General features: G+C 47.7%; 1 protein-coding gene across 1 annotated transcript in view; it reads right to left on the minus strand.

Moving 5' to 3' along the window:
- Nucleotides 1-9,015, minus strand: part of SLC4A4 (solute carrier family 4 member 4) — a 106,555-nt gene extending 97,540 nt beyond the window's left edge. The window contains exon 1 of the mRNA XM_033061270.2: nucleotides 8,974-9,015. The gene's annotated coding sequence lies outside the window, so the exon portion shown is untranslated. The remainder of the gene's footprint in view (nucleotides 1-8,973) is intronic.
- Nucleotides 9,016-12,340: the final 3,325 nt, after the last annotated feature.

A 12,340-nucleotide genomic window follows, 5' to 3' on the forward strand; every position in this document is an offset into this window, starting at 1 on the left:
GAGCTGAAAAGTCATTTCTTGCCAGAAAGTACTCACAGCTACTTCTTCTGAACTCCTTCCTTGTGACCCATCAATGTTGTCCAGAAGAACAACAACCTGTGGGACAAAACTGGTAGGAACACAGCACTGCTGATTAACAGTGCTGTTGCAGGATGTCCTGTGTCCTCCAAAGTAACCTCAACACAAGTAATAATGACTACTGAGCTTGGACAAAAGACCAAGCAGACTTCTGCAGGAGAAGAGAAAATGAGATTTTAGCATCAGTCTTTCTTTCAGTGTCTGGAAAACTTCATCTGCTCTAGGAACAGCCTAGGAAAAAATTCCTCCTCTGGATAGAGAAAACCTAAAAAATTAAGAACAGTTTCATCTTCCTTTACCAGAGGAAGGCTACTCAGTCTCCTCTACCACCACTTCCACAAGTTTGCCACTGGAATGAGCTCCTCTCCCTCCATGGCAGTTGGCTCCTTCTGACTCCAGATCATTAGTCCATAAACATGAACTTCCCAGGCATTCCTCAAATGCTCCCTTCAGATTTCTCATGTGTCTTTACAGCTCAGGCCTTTACCCACCAGGGTTTGAAGCCACTGGGTTTTAACATGAGCAAGCGCTATAAAAAATACTTTTTATAGGTCCCACATTCTCTCTCCTTTTCTTCCAGAGCTCTGCATAAAGCAAGAGTTGCTATTTCTGTTTTAGGAAGTCTAAACTCAAAGGCATCCTCAAGAACCACAGCAGATATAACATTCTGTGCTGCTCTGTCTGGGGTACAGCTGATTTTCTGCTCAGTATCTAGCATGGGGCTACGGTTTGGATTTGTGCTGCAAACACACAATTCACGAATGGGAATTCATAAATGTTGCAGCTACTGCTGTGGGAGTGGGCCAGCAGTGGTGCAGCCTGCTGGGGTTAAATCAGGACAGTCCTTTTTGGCGGCCAATACAGGGCACAAAGGGTTCAAAATAACGGCAGATTTGATTGGAATGTGCTGGGTGGAATTGACAGCTGTCATAGCTGGATGGATACAATCAGCAGGCTCCTGCCTTGCCATGGGCATGCTCTCCTGGCTGCCCGTGGTGCCTGCAGCTCCTCAGGGGCAGCGTTTGCTTTCGGTGCTCGCCGTGGTGCTTATCAGGCTGCTCTGCTGGGCCTGGGAATGCTCTGATAACAGCAACGATGACGTGCCCAGGCTGGCAGGGGCCAGCGCAGGGCTACTGCCCTGCTGTCCTGGGGAGGCTGCAACTCCAGTGGGTGCTGAGCCCACGGGCTGTGACCTGGGGGTGACACCCCAAAGGACAACTCCAGGCTGGAGAAGGGACCTCTCAAAGCATCTGCCAGGCCCATGCTGCAGCAGGCACACCTTGAAGCATCAGTGGCTGAGATCATGAGTACCTCAGAGCTCCTGTCCATTACCCACCACCTGCCTGCATCCTCTTTTCCACATGCACCTGCCCAAAACACTGGAGGCAGCCCTTCTTTCAGAAGAAGCCTTGGGAAAACAACTTTCTGTAACACGCCTGAAGTGGTTTGCTTTGGCAACAGATATTCATAAACACACAATTCACAACAGGATTAAAGCAGCTTTCACACTCCTTTTTTAAGCTGTCAGGGCCACCATGGCTGAACCTAGACACAGTCATTAGTCACGCATTTCTTGAAGACACCTGTTAACAAAGAACGGCTTTATCCCCAGCACCTAATTGCAACATGGCTGTTTAAAGGTAAACGGGAAATGGGCTATGGTAATATTAAATCCCAGTTATCTGCATCCATTATCTTGCATTTTTTTATTGCTAAGCGGAATGACTGGTCTGGGAACAGAGCCAGCAAAGTTGGGCTGATACCACAGTTCAAGACTTCATAGATATTTCTGAGAATTACAAGTTAAGGGTCACATCCACAACTGAAGTGACCTCTCCACAAAAACCTGCAGGTACCTCCACTGAGTCACAAGTCACGCCTTTCCAGGAAAACAGAGCTGCTGGCAGCCCAAGGCATCACTGGACCAGGAATACTTAATGCAAAAGTATCCTATTCATCACTTACAATTAAAAAGGCAGAAACAAGTTTGTTCAACAAGTGTGGCTCCATTCGTAGAAAAGCTATTACAGAAACTTTCAGAGCTCACAGGAATTTCTACACTCCCACATTTTTGAAAATTCAGGGGACATCCAGGTTACTTGCTGGGAGAGACATTTTGAGCATGATGAGCTTAAGTTGTTTTTTCAATGCTTTTTAACAAATTAAGTTGCATAGCTAATGTTCAGTGAACTGGGCTTTTTCAGCTTGATCTTTAATTCAAGTAATTATTTTAAAAGCTGGAGACACGATCTCCGTTTACTCAGTCTCTGGAGAGGATTCTGACTCTGCAACACAGTCGGGGTTTTTTCACAGGCTTGTTTTGCAGCATATTCCCTTTCAACAAAATTTATACACTGTATTCCTGGCAAAGGGAAGAGAGCCATGATCCAAGCAAAACTCTGGAAACACGGAGGTCTTCCTTTTGCAGCGATTCCTGCCATTTCACTGTTCTACTCACAGGTCCAGAGTGTCCATCCCAGGTTAAATTACAGTGCAAGGATGGCAATCACAAGCCTGCTGCTTCAGGTTACAGTGCTGACAGGAGCAAGCCATGAGGCTGAGCAGCCAGAGCATCCTGGCTGGAGCTCCATGCCCACAAGAGCCGAGCAAGGGCGCCTGGGCTTGCCTTGCCGACGAAGCACGGGCCTAAGCCCACGCTCGAGCCCAGGCTTGCTCGCATTCCTTCCATGCTAGCAGGCTCTCAGGCTGAATTCAGAGCTCTGCCAAGGTGCCAACACAGAGCCCAGCAGAACCAAAGATCAGCCAGAACCCTCCTGAGTGTCATGGCTGGAACCACATAGCCACCTCACCAGACAGTGCCAAACCTCTTCCGCAGGCACGGGAAAGCCCCATGGACACAGAAGGACACAGAAGCCCTTCCCCAGCTTGTGTGACATGGGAGCTGTATGCCATGGGAGACAGCCTGCCTTTGCTTCTAAAGCCCAATTCCAGAATAGAAATTGACCATTCACCACTGATTAAAAGAGAAACACACTCTTTAATCCTGAGTGAGAAGCATTCCCAGAGTTATAGGGAATCATTGCATATATCATGTTCTGGTAGAAGCAGTTCTTGCTCTCAGGCAACAATAATCTCCTTTCCATGCACATCCCAGAGATGTGCCAACAACAGGACAGAGATACAAACCCACTCTGAAACAGAGAGCATTTCAATATCTATTCAAGGTATTTTTTCAAAAAATTCACTGATGTCATCCAACAGATGAACTGGGATTGGAAAGACAAGCTAGGCAGGTGGACAGATGATGACTGCTTGTTGCAACTCTACCCTAAATTGATATCCTATTCTACAGCCTCTAACACCACCCTTCAAGCGCCTATCTAAGATGAACTCACGACTTTGCACTGGTCTTTCACTGATTTCCAACCCCACCCTGTAAGCAGCTCATGGCTGCAATCCAGACTTTGTCCCTGCACCCCTTTGGCCCCACTTAATGAATTCTCCCCCAATACTGTCCTATCTCAGCACACATTTCTTCCCTCCTGCTCATGCAGGACTCACCCCAGCACAGCACTTTGTCATGGCCTTAAAGGCCAACGAGTTGAACTGCCTCAAGGCCAGAAATCACCTGTGCTGAAGTGTTTTGTGGGACCAAGGCAAGAGCTCCACATGTCCAACCTTTCACGCTGCATTGATACAGGTGTTACCACACAAACTCCACCATCCGGCACTGCTCCCAGGGAACACCACACTGACACTTCCACTGAGACAAAGCTGCTCAAACCCCATCACTGCTCACCTCAGAGATCATGAGATGCCCAACAATGGATGTGGAACACCCCCACGGCACCACACGCTGGTTTGCCGTGCCATCGAGGCTCTGGAACGGAGCTTTGCTGGGGACACAAAAGAACAAAGCCCCATCTATTTTCCCCTGGGGATGACTGCTCCTGCCCAGCAGGACACACAGGCAGCTCTGTAGAGCAGGGCTGCTGGTCTTGAGCCGTGTTCTGTGTCTGCTGAATGCACAAAGTGTCAGCCAGGGAAGTGAGCTCACACTAGACAAATTTATCAAGAATTTAGGTAACATCCGCTTCAGGATGATCATATTTGCCAACTCTGAGACCTCAGCAAAATGTGCAGGTCCAATTCCTGTGTATAAAAAATACACTTCAATTCCAGTGCAACAGACAGGTTAGATGTGTTCAAATGCCACTTTTCCTTGAGCTACTGAGCACCTATTTCCCAGTTTCATTTTAAACAATCTCATATTTAGCAGCCTCGATGCAAAGACCTTTATGCTTACGTCAAAGGGCTGACAATGTGTCTGAAGCATTATACAGCCACCGGTACAATAAAAGCAGTTAACTTTTGCAACCTTCTGTTCAAGGTTAAGTGTTGAAATAAGTTAATTAAACCATCAGGATGTGATTAAAATTAAGTAAGAACTTATTAATAAAACTGAAGGAGAAAATATCATAATTTTCAAGTTGTGCACACTATTGAAAAAGAGACACAAGTTCTGTTTCTGCACCTACTGCACAAAATAGAGAAAAGTTTTAGTGAAGACGAGTAGTGGCACTACTCAGTTGTGCCAACTCAACTACTCAACTACTTCAGTTGTCGTCTTTGATGTCAGATTATACACAGTCATCAATATAAAAAAGCATTTGCATGTCTTGCTCAGAAAAAGTAGCAGAAATAGACAGAACACACCACAGAAATAACTCCTAAGTGAAAAAAGCCAAAAATTTGTTGCACATGCAAACCCACCAGGACTTCTTGTATAACACCAGCTCATTGTGATAACTTTTAAAAAGAAGTAAAATTCCATCTCCCTGGGGAACACTCACATCAAATACCAGCCTGTTTCATTAACTTCCCAGAGGAGTAGCAGTCACCTGGCAGAGGTCAAAAGAAGAGGCACCACAGTTCTGTATTATTTATGTATGATACATAAGTGTATTATTAATAATAATGTATCACTAAGTATAATTCAAATAAAATGAAATAGCTTTTATAATCATCATTAATAACAGAATGAAGTGATTTGAGTAATAGTCAGTCTCAAGAGAAGTCATGGAACAATTCCCACCACCGAGTTCTTCAACTCACTTTGGGATGCCAGAAGTATGGATCAATATTTATGGAAGGACAATTAAGGCTTATCTCAAGGCATAATTAATACAGAATATTTAGCAAGTATTTATTATATGCTAACAAACCAGAAATATTGTGTTCTCCTATAAAGGTAGTTAGACAATACAACTAGTATTTAAAACACTCAGAAAATTCCTTTCTCCACCAAAAGAACTTCCTTAGGAATAGAAAATACACAGATCAGCCTTATTCTCCCTCTCCATACGTATTTATATATAAAAATAATAAATCTATTTTAAATCCCCCCTCAGTCTCTGCTTTACTTTGCAGCAGAACGAACTTTGCTAAGAGCACGTGTTTCTGGAATTCAGAAGCTGGAAGTTCATTTGCACCGCAGATTCAAAGGATTCTGGTATTAGTGACATGGAATCAGCTCTTCTGATTTTCCTGGTGAGAAAATAAAACCAGGGCCATTTGCCTCTGCTGTGCTCAGGAGGCTCAGCCACACTCCAGCAGCATGGATGTACATGCCTATCGAATTTGGACAGAAATCCACTGTTCCAAATCAAACTGAATGCCAAGAACCGAGATACAGTTTTCTCTGATTTTCCAATTTCTCATAAATCTCCATGCAACTTCACCGCACTACCAGTCCCTATGGCAAGTTCAAGTATGTTCCTTATGTGAAAGACTCACAATTGTGGGACAGTAATTCAAAGATATTTTTATCTCTTCAGTTAATGCAATTAAGCCATTGAAAAACAAGAGCTCTGCAGCTTTTTACTTATGCTACGCACTGCTTTATCACCCAATTATGGGTGCAGTAATTGTCTCTGACACTGGGCAACAGCAATAAAAAGCATTCCTGCCACAAACTGCGCACAATCCTGAGCAAACTCGGGAGAAACGAGATGCTACAGCGACTCAAAGTTCAAGGGCAGGGGGGCAGAACCTTGCTTTGAGTGAATTCACTGGGAATTCCCTGTAACCTTGACCAATTTATAGCTGCATTTTAATTTCAAGCCATACAGTGAACAGTTTTCTTTACAGAGTTAAGAGCAAGACCTCTGCCTCCCCATCCAAGTCCTATGTTTTGAGGGAGCACAAAGAGGAGCTTTCCCTCCCCCAGACGCAGCACAATGACACAGAGACGTGCTCCTTTATCAATATTAACCATAAACTGCTATTACTGGGTTTTCAAAGAGCACTCCCCCCGCCCCTGAGCTTTCTAAGTGGATTTGAAGCCGGAAGCAGCTAATTGACTTGGAACGAGGAGTTATAGAACCCTTTTAATTTGCTCAAAGCAAGAGTTCAAATTCTAAACCTAATGCACACAGGAAACCCGTGCGAGGCAGGTCGCTGGAGCGTGACGAGGATGCTCTCGCAGCAGGGCCATGCAGGCATGTCACCAGCACTGAGGCACCTCCAAACCCTCCCTCCAAGCCCTCTGCTTCTCCCAGCCCATGGGGAGGAATTGGAGTGCACAGCAGGAAAAGCCAAGCTATTCTGATACGGACATGTATAATATGTCATGAGGTAAAACTCAAAAAAATTAAATTAAACAAAAGAAATTGGTTTACTAGCAAATCCTAACAGATGGCATCTACACACCCAGGAGCATCACTTGCTGTACCCACACAGCCCGTTTTTGGGCACCCACCTCCCAGAACAGCACATTTCCCCACTATTTCCCTTCTCAAAGCAACACCCTTGCCTTTATGACTGCATCTTTCTGGCAAGACAGCACCTCTGACTGCAAATAGCTGTTTGCACACTTACTGGCAGAAAAATAAGGACATGTTTTCTTCTTTAGCCTCTCACGCAGCAATTCTCCTACACAGCCTTGCCCAAAACACCTTCCAGCTTATTATTTATTACTGCTGTCCAGGGTGGCAGCATTAGAAAACCTGCAGCCAGAGACACACTCAGCTCCTCCACCCTCTCTGATAAGCAGGTAGATCTGAAAACAAAAGGAGTTATAGATTTTTCCTTCTCACGGGGATGTTTTTCTTTGAACTGCACTTCGTGCATAAATTCAACCTTTTCTTATCAGCTTAAGACATCGGTAACCAAAGCATTTACTCTACACCCTCTGCATTTTAAAAGCTCCTCTTAAAAACCTGCTGCAAGTGATACCACAAGACAGCACCAGTATATGAGGCTGTTTTCCAGCTGCAGAGAAGTTTCAATATTTAAAATTCTAACAGGGAAAATCCTGCTGGACCTTGCTGGGAGCAGACCGGGTAAGTGCAAGGGTGTTACCTTGCCAGGAATGCGCTGTGCACACAAATGAAAGCTTCATCCTTCCTCCCCACAGCTGGGGAAAAAAAAAAGGAAAATAAAATCCATAATTCCTTCTCACCCCACTACCACACTTTGCTCCCCACTCATCTGAGGTCAGCAGTTGTCCCTTGAAATCTTGGGAATGCAGCTCCTTAAAGTCCAGCCACTGCTTTTAAAAATGTGGAACTGATGCTCAGCAGGAGTGAAAGATAAGTCATAAGCAAATACTCTTTTTTTTTTTGGGAACTTGGCAATCTGTGCTGCCTTCCTAGGAAGCTGAAGAAGCATCCCTGCAGATTGCCCTAGCATTTGCCCTTCCAATCCCACTGACCCTCACCAGCAGGTGAAGGTGATGGGAGCTAAAATCACCAGCTGAAACCAGGCTTTGCAAAATTAGCTCTTCCACCATCTAATCCAGGAGTCATCAGAAAAAGTCTTTGAGCATGGAATGGCAGTTCAGGAAAGGAAGGGCATGGACTAGAACAGATCAGCTCATGTACATGCTCTGAGCAAGGAGAGACACAAACAGTCCCGTTTAATCATTCGGCACAGGACAGGAGTTGAGAACAAAATGAGTCTCTCATTCAATAGTTGCTGGGGTTTGGGAGCCTGAAGGTCAGGGGGCCTTTGAAAAATTTCCTACTGATCTCAAGCAAAGTAAGAACTAAGTGTATTCCTGCAGCCTATCACACCAGCACTTAGCAACACATTCTCTCCCACACAATATGTATAACTCTGCACATTTTGTTAAATCCAACTAGTAAAGTGTTTGGGGGACTTTTTTTGTTTCTTTGGTTTTTTTTGGTTTTTTTTTTTAATAGAAAATATGTACATTATAGGAACAGCCAGAACAAAGTCGCTGGGCAGCTGAGAGCACACGCACGAAGTCAAGTTTAGACGCACAGTAACTGCGCCTCTCTGACACAAAAGCAGCAAGTACCTATATATAGTACACGGAGCAGATCTCCACCGGGCTGCCGCTGCTCGGCTCTGCCCCAGGGCCCCTTGCTCCTCACGCTCCCAACTTTACCGACAGGAGCGGCTTTGTGGAACGGGAGCTTTGCGGCGCTCCCGCCACGCGCCCGATCCCTGCTCTCCTGGGAGAGCCATGGCGTGGGATCCCTGCACGTCCCAGCGCTCCTCCTGAACGCGGAGCTCAAGGGATGCGCTCCGAACAAAGCAAACTCCATCAGTAACTAACGCTGTAAAGAAAAAAGGAGCAAGCCTAAGCATGGTTAAATCCTCGCTTTCCCGAGCGCTCTCGCTCTGGACGGCAGCGCTTCACAGGAAGCACAGAAAGGGCAAACAAACAGCAAAGAGCTGGACTTGGATAATAAAACACTCCCTACGACACATACCAGGTGGAAAACTGGAAACCTGGCAAAGCCGAGGCTGCCTGTTCAGCGGCTGCTAACAACTCACTGAGGATGAACCGAAACGCTAACAAAAGTTTGCAAACACCACGAAGCGTTCTCAAAGTGGGCTCCAGCAGAGCTGGGCACCGAAAAGCCACCGAGGAGGGAGAAAGGCAGGGCCGGGGCGCTCGCTCACCTGCGGGGCTCGGGCTTGCGGCGCTCCTCCAGCTTGGCGGCGGGCGGCGGCTGCGGGGCAGCCGGGGCGGCGGACGGGCTGCGGGCGGGCTCAGCGGGGCATGGCGGCGGCGCTACACCTGCTGCTCCGTGCCCGTGTCCGTGTCACTGTCCGTGCCCGTGTCCGTGCGGGGCAGCGCCCGCGGCAGCCCGAGCGAGCGGCGCGGCTGTGCTGGCAGCGCCGGCCCGGGCCCGCATTTAAAGCCGCCGGCGGGCTCGGCCGTCCCCTCACCCGCTCCCATCCCGGCCCGTCCCGTCCCATCCCATCCCCGGCCGCCGCTCGGCGTCACGGGGCCCGGGGCGGGGAGCCCGGAGGAGGAGTCAGGGCCGGGCTGCGCTCCCCGCCCCGATCCCCGAGCCGCGCCGGGCAGGTGCGGATCGCCGCGGCTGGAGGCGGAGGGCAGGGACCGACCCCCCGGCTGAGAGCGGCGCTGGCCGTGGGCACCCTGCCCCTCGGGCCGGGAGATGCCATCCCCCGAGCAGAGGGATGCGTGCCCTGGCACCGCCAGGGTGCTGCCCCACGGCTCCGGCAGCCTGTCGCACTCCCACGGCAGCTTCCCTGCGCTGGAAACGCACCCTGGGGCGCTTCTGGGCCAAAAACACACAGCACCGGAGAAAACCCAACCAAACAAAAACCTCAAAAACAGCAACAACAACAAACTCAGGAAAAATATAGAAACCATAATTTAGTCAGTGCATTGTAATTTTCCAAGGAAATGGTACCTTAGGTGCTGCTTCTCCTTAGCTTCGAGCACGGTAAAGCTCACCTCGCTTGCCAGCCTGGTCCCACTTCCTCCTCTTTCCTACCCAGACACTTGTATGGACACTAATCGCCCTTCCAAAGGCTCCCTCCACACTGCTGTTGGACAAGAGAAGCAGTGCCAATATCCCACATCTTGTTCAGTCGGCTGTAGCTCCCGCACTCAGCTCGACTGTCCAGGCCAAGGTGACGAGATCCATAAAATATTTTTAAAGCACTGAGCTCTGCGAGCTGCTCACAAGGAACATGGCAGGACAGCAATCCATCATGGGAAGTACACGGACTCTCAGGGGAAAGAACAAAGGAGGCTATTGTAGCTTCACAGGGGGAAAACTGCCCTTCTTCAGCAAGGTTTATGATTACCAGCAACTGCCCCTTCAGCTGCTCCTCAGCTACCAAGCTCCACCTTTGTCACCCATCCAAACTCTGTACTAGGGAATAATATGCAATCCATTGGCCAGGCAAAAAAAAAAAAGCAGCAGCAACAGAAACCACAGCACTTGCAGAGCGCTGCAGAAGGATCTCCCTGCCAAATTCCTCCTCTCCTTTCTGCTGCTGCCACCCCTGTGCAGTCCCCAGCCACCGAGAACAGATAACTGGATTTAAGTCACTGTCCCCTCACATTGTTTAATGTTTTCCTGGATGATCCCACAGCCACAGTCTACACACGAATGGGTCAGGACTTGGGCTCCTCTGTTCCCTTCAATAAATCCAGGTTTTTAAGAACTGCTTTTCAACAGCCTGAGAGCTTCCAATGGGCACAGTGGTGACTCCCATCTAGATACTATATTATATTTCATTTCATTCAATGACAGTCCCTGTGTTAACAAAAGCAGAGCACCACATCAGTCGAGCAGCTTTGTGTACTCAAGTCCTAACCCAAATAACTGTACATCTTCCCTCTTCCAAAGGCTCCAAGGCAAGGACTGCTCTCTCCATGCCCTAAATCCCTAATGATGTACCAATGAGTCTGTACCTTCACTTTAAAATAAACTAGGGAGCTCCTGAAGAAAAGACACATTAGATACTTGAGAAAATTGCTGTTGCTTTTTGCCACTTAGATAACCCATGAGGGTTTTGGGATCTCCCCAAGCATTGTGATCCCCCAATGAAAGCACCTCACGGATGCTTCTTAGCAGTCAGCTCTTAGCAGCTGACTGTACCCATTCCAGTTCCTCACAATTCACTGTAACTTCAAATACTGTCATTTTAAACCTGTGCATTGAATTTTCTGGCTAAAAAAAGAGTTCTGTTATCAGGATGCACGATTCCAAGTGAGTCTTTAAATATCACATTGCTGCGTTTAATCATCTAAAGCGCTACCAGAGCCTTTTCCAGAAGTCCTTAAATCAAGAGCTAGGGCAGTTGTCTCGACCAAGTTTTAAAACGAGTATGCTCTCTGAGCAGAGAAACTCCCAAGTAAAGGGCACTAATGATCCTGTCTGTCAGTGTGACCGACAAAATAAAACCCTCTGGCTAGAGCTGACTTGTCAGACGTGTGTATCTCTGTACTTCCTGGCACTGCTCACACACCTCGGCTCGCACGTTCCCTTTCCAAACCTCCCCAGCCATTCCCAGGATTTTCTCTGCTTGATTTAATAACCAGAGAGGAGCTCGTCACTCAGCACAGCAGCCCGCTAGCTTTGCCCTCGCTGCACAGGCCACAGTTGGATGTGGGAAGGCTTTGGCTGACTGTTTGAACCTGCCTTCCAAGCCCGCTGGCTTCAGCCCTGCTCACAAAGCTCTGGTGAGGAAAAGCCGTGCGCCAACATCCCGGCCAAGGCAATGTCTCCACAGGGCACAGTCAGGATACCACCTTCCCCAAAATGCCTGCTGCTGCACAACAATGACTGCTCTGCCTCCTCGTCCAGCGCACGCACATTTTCCTCACTCAGCTAACTCAGGACTCATTTTTCAGCAAGGTTGCACAAGGCTATCGCTGTCAATGACAGTGCCTGACATGTGTATGGATAACGAGAACAGGCAAAGTTCTCATGGTAAAGATTAGACAACACATACACGCGCATGCTCGGTGGAACTGGTAGGGTAAAACTTTCCCTGTGGGCAGGTTATTCCATAAATACATCTTGCAGCTTTTCTGGTGGATTCCTCGGAAGCTGATCGTGCTGACCACAGCATTGTCAGTCAGAGGCGATGCTGAATGAGATGGAAACTGGCAGCTCCTGCACTTCCAGGGGTTTGTGCAGACTGCCCAGTGATAAAATATTTGTGTTGGATTAAGTGAGAAGTTATTCAGCCTAAGTCAGGAAGTTTCAAGGGATAAAAAATTTCAATGCAAGGATCTAGGTGCAGAGACCGCAGCTGTACTTATCACAGAGGCTTTCAGTATCTTTTCCTTGGCTGACAAACGTCAGTGCCAAGTCATCGTGACAAAAGCGGCTCACCCTGAACACACCTGGGCAAGAAGCAAATCCTTTTTACACCAACAAAACGCCTCAGGCACCTTTTCAGCACTCAATCCTTGATCACAGCTATTCCTTGTGACCCTGAGGTTTCAGGGGGTTTTGGTCTGTGGGTCCTGCAGCCATTTTAGCTGCTGAACTCAACA

The sequence above is a fragment of the Catharus ustulatus genome, chromosome 5 (assembly GCF_009819885.2).
Source record: "Catharus ustulatus isolate bCatUst1 chromosome 5, bCatUst1.pri.v2, whole genome shotgun sequence".
NCBI classification, from domain to species: Eukaryota; Metazoa; Chordata; class Aves; order Passeriformes; family Turdidae; genus Catharus; species Catharus ustulatus.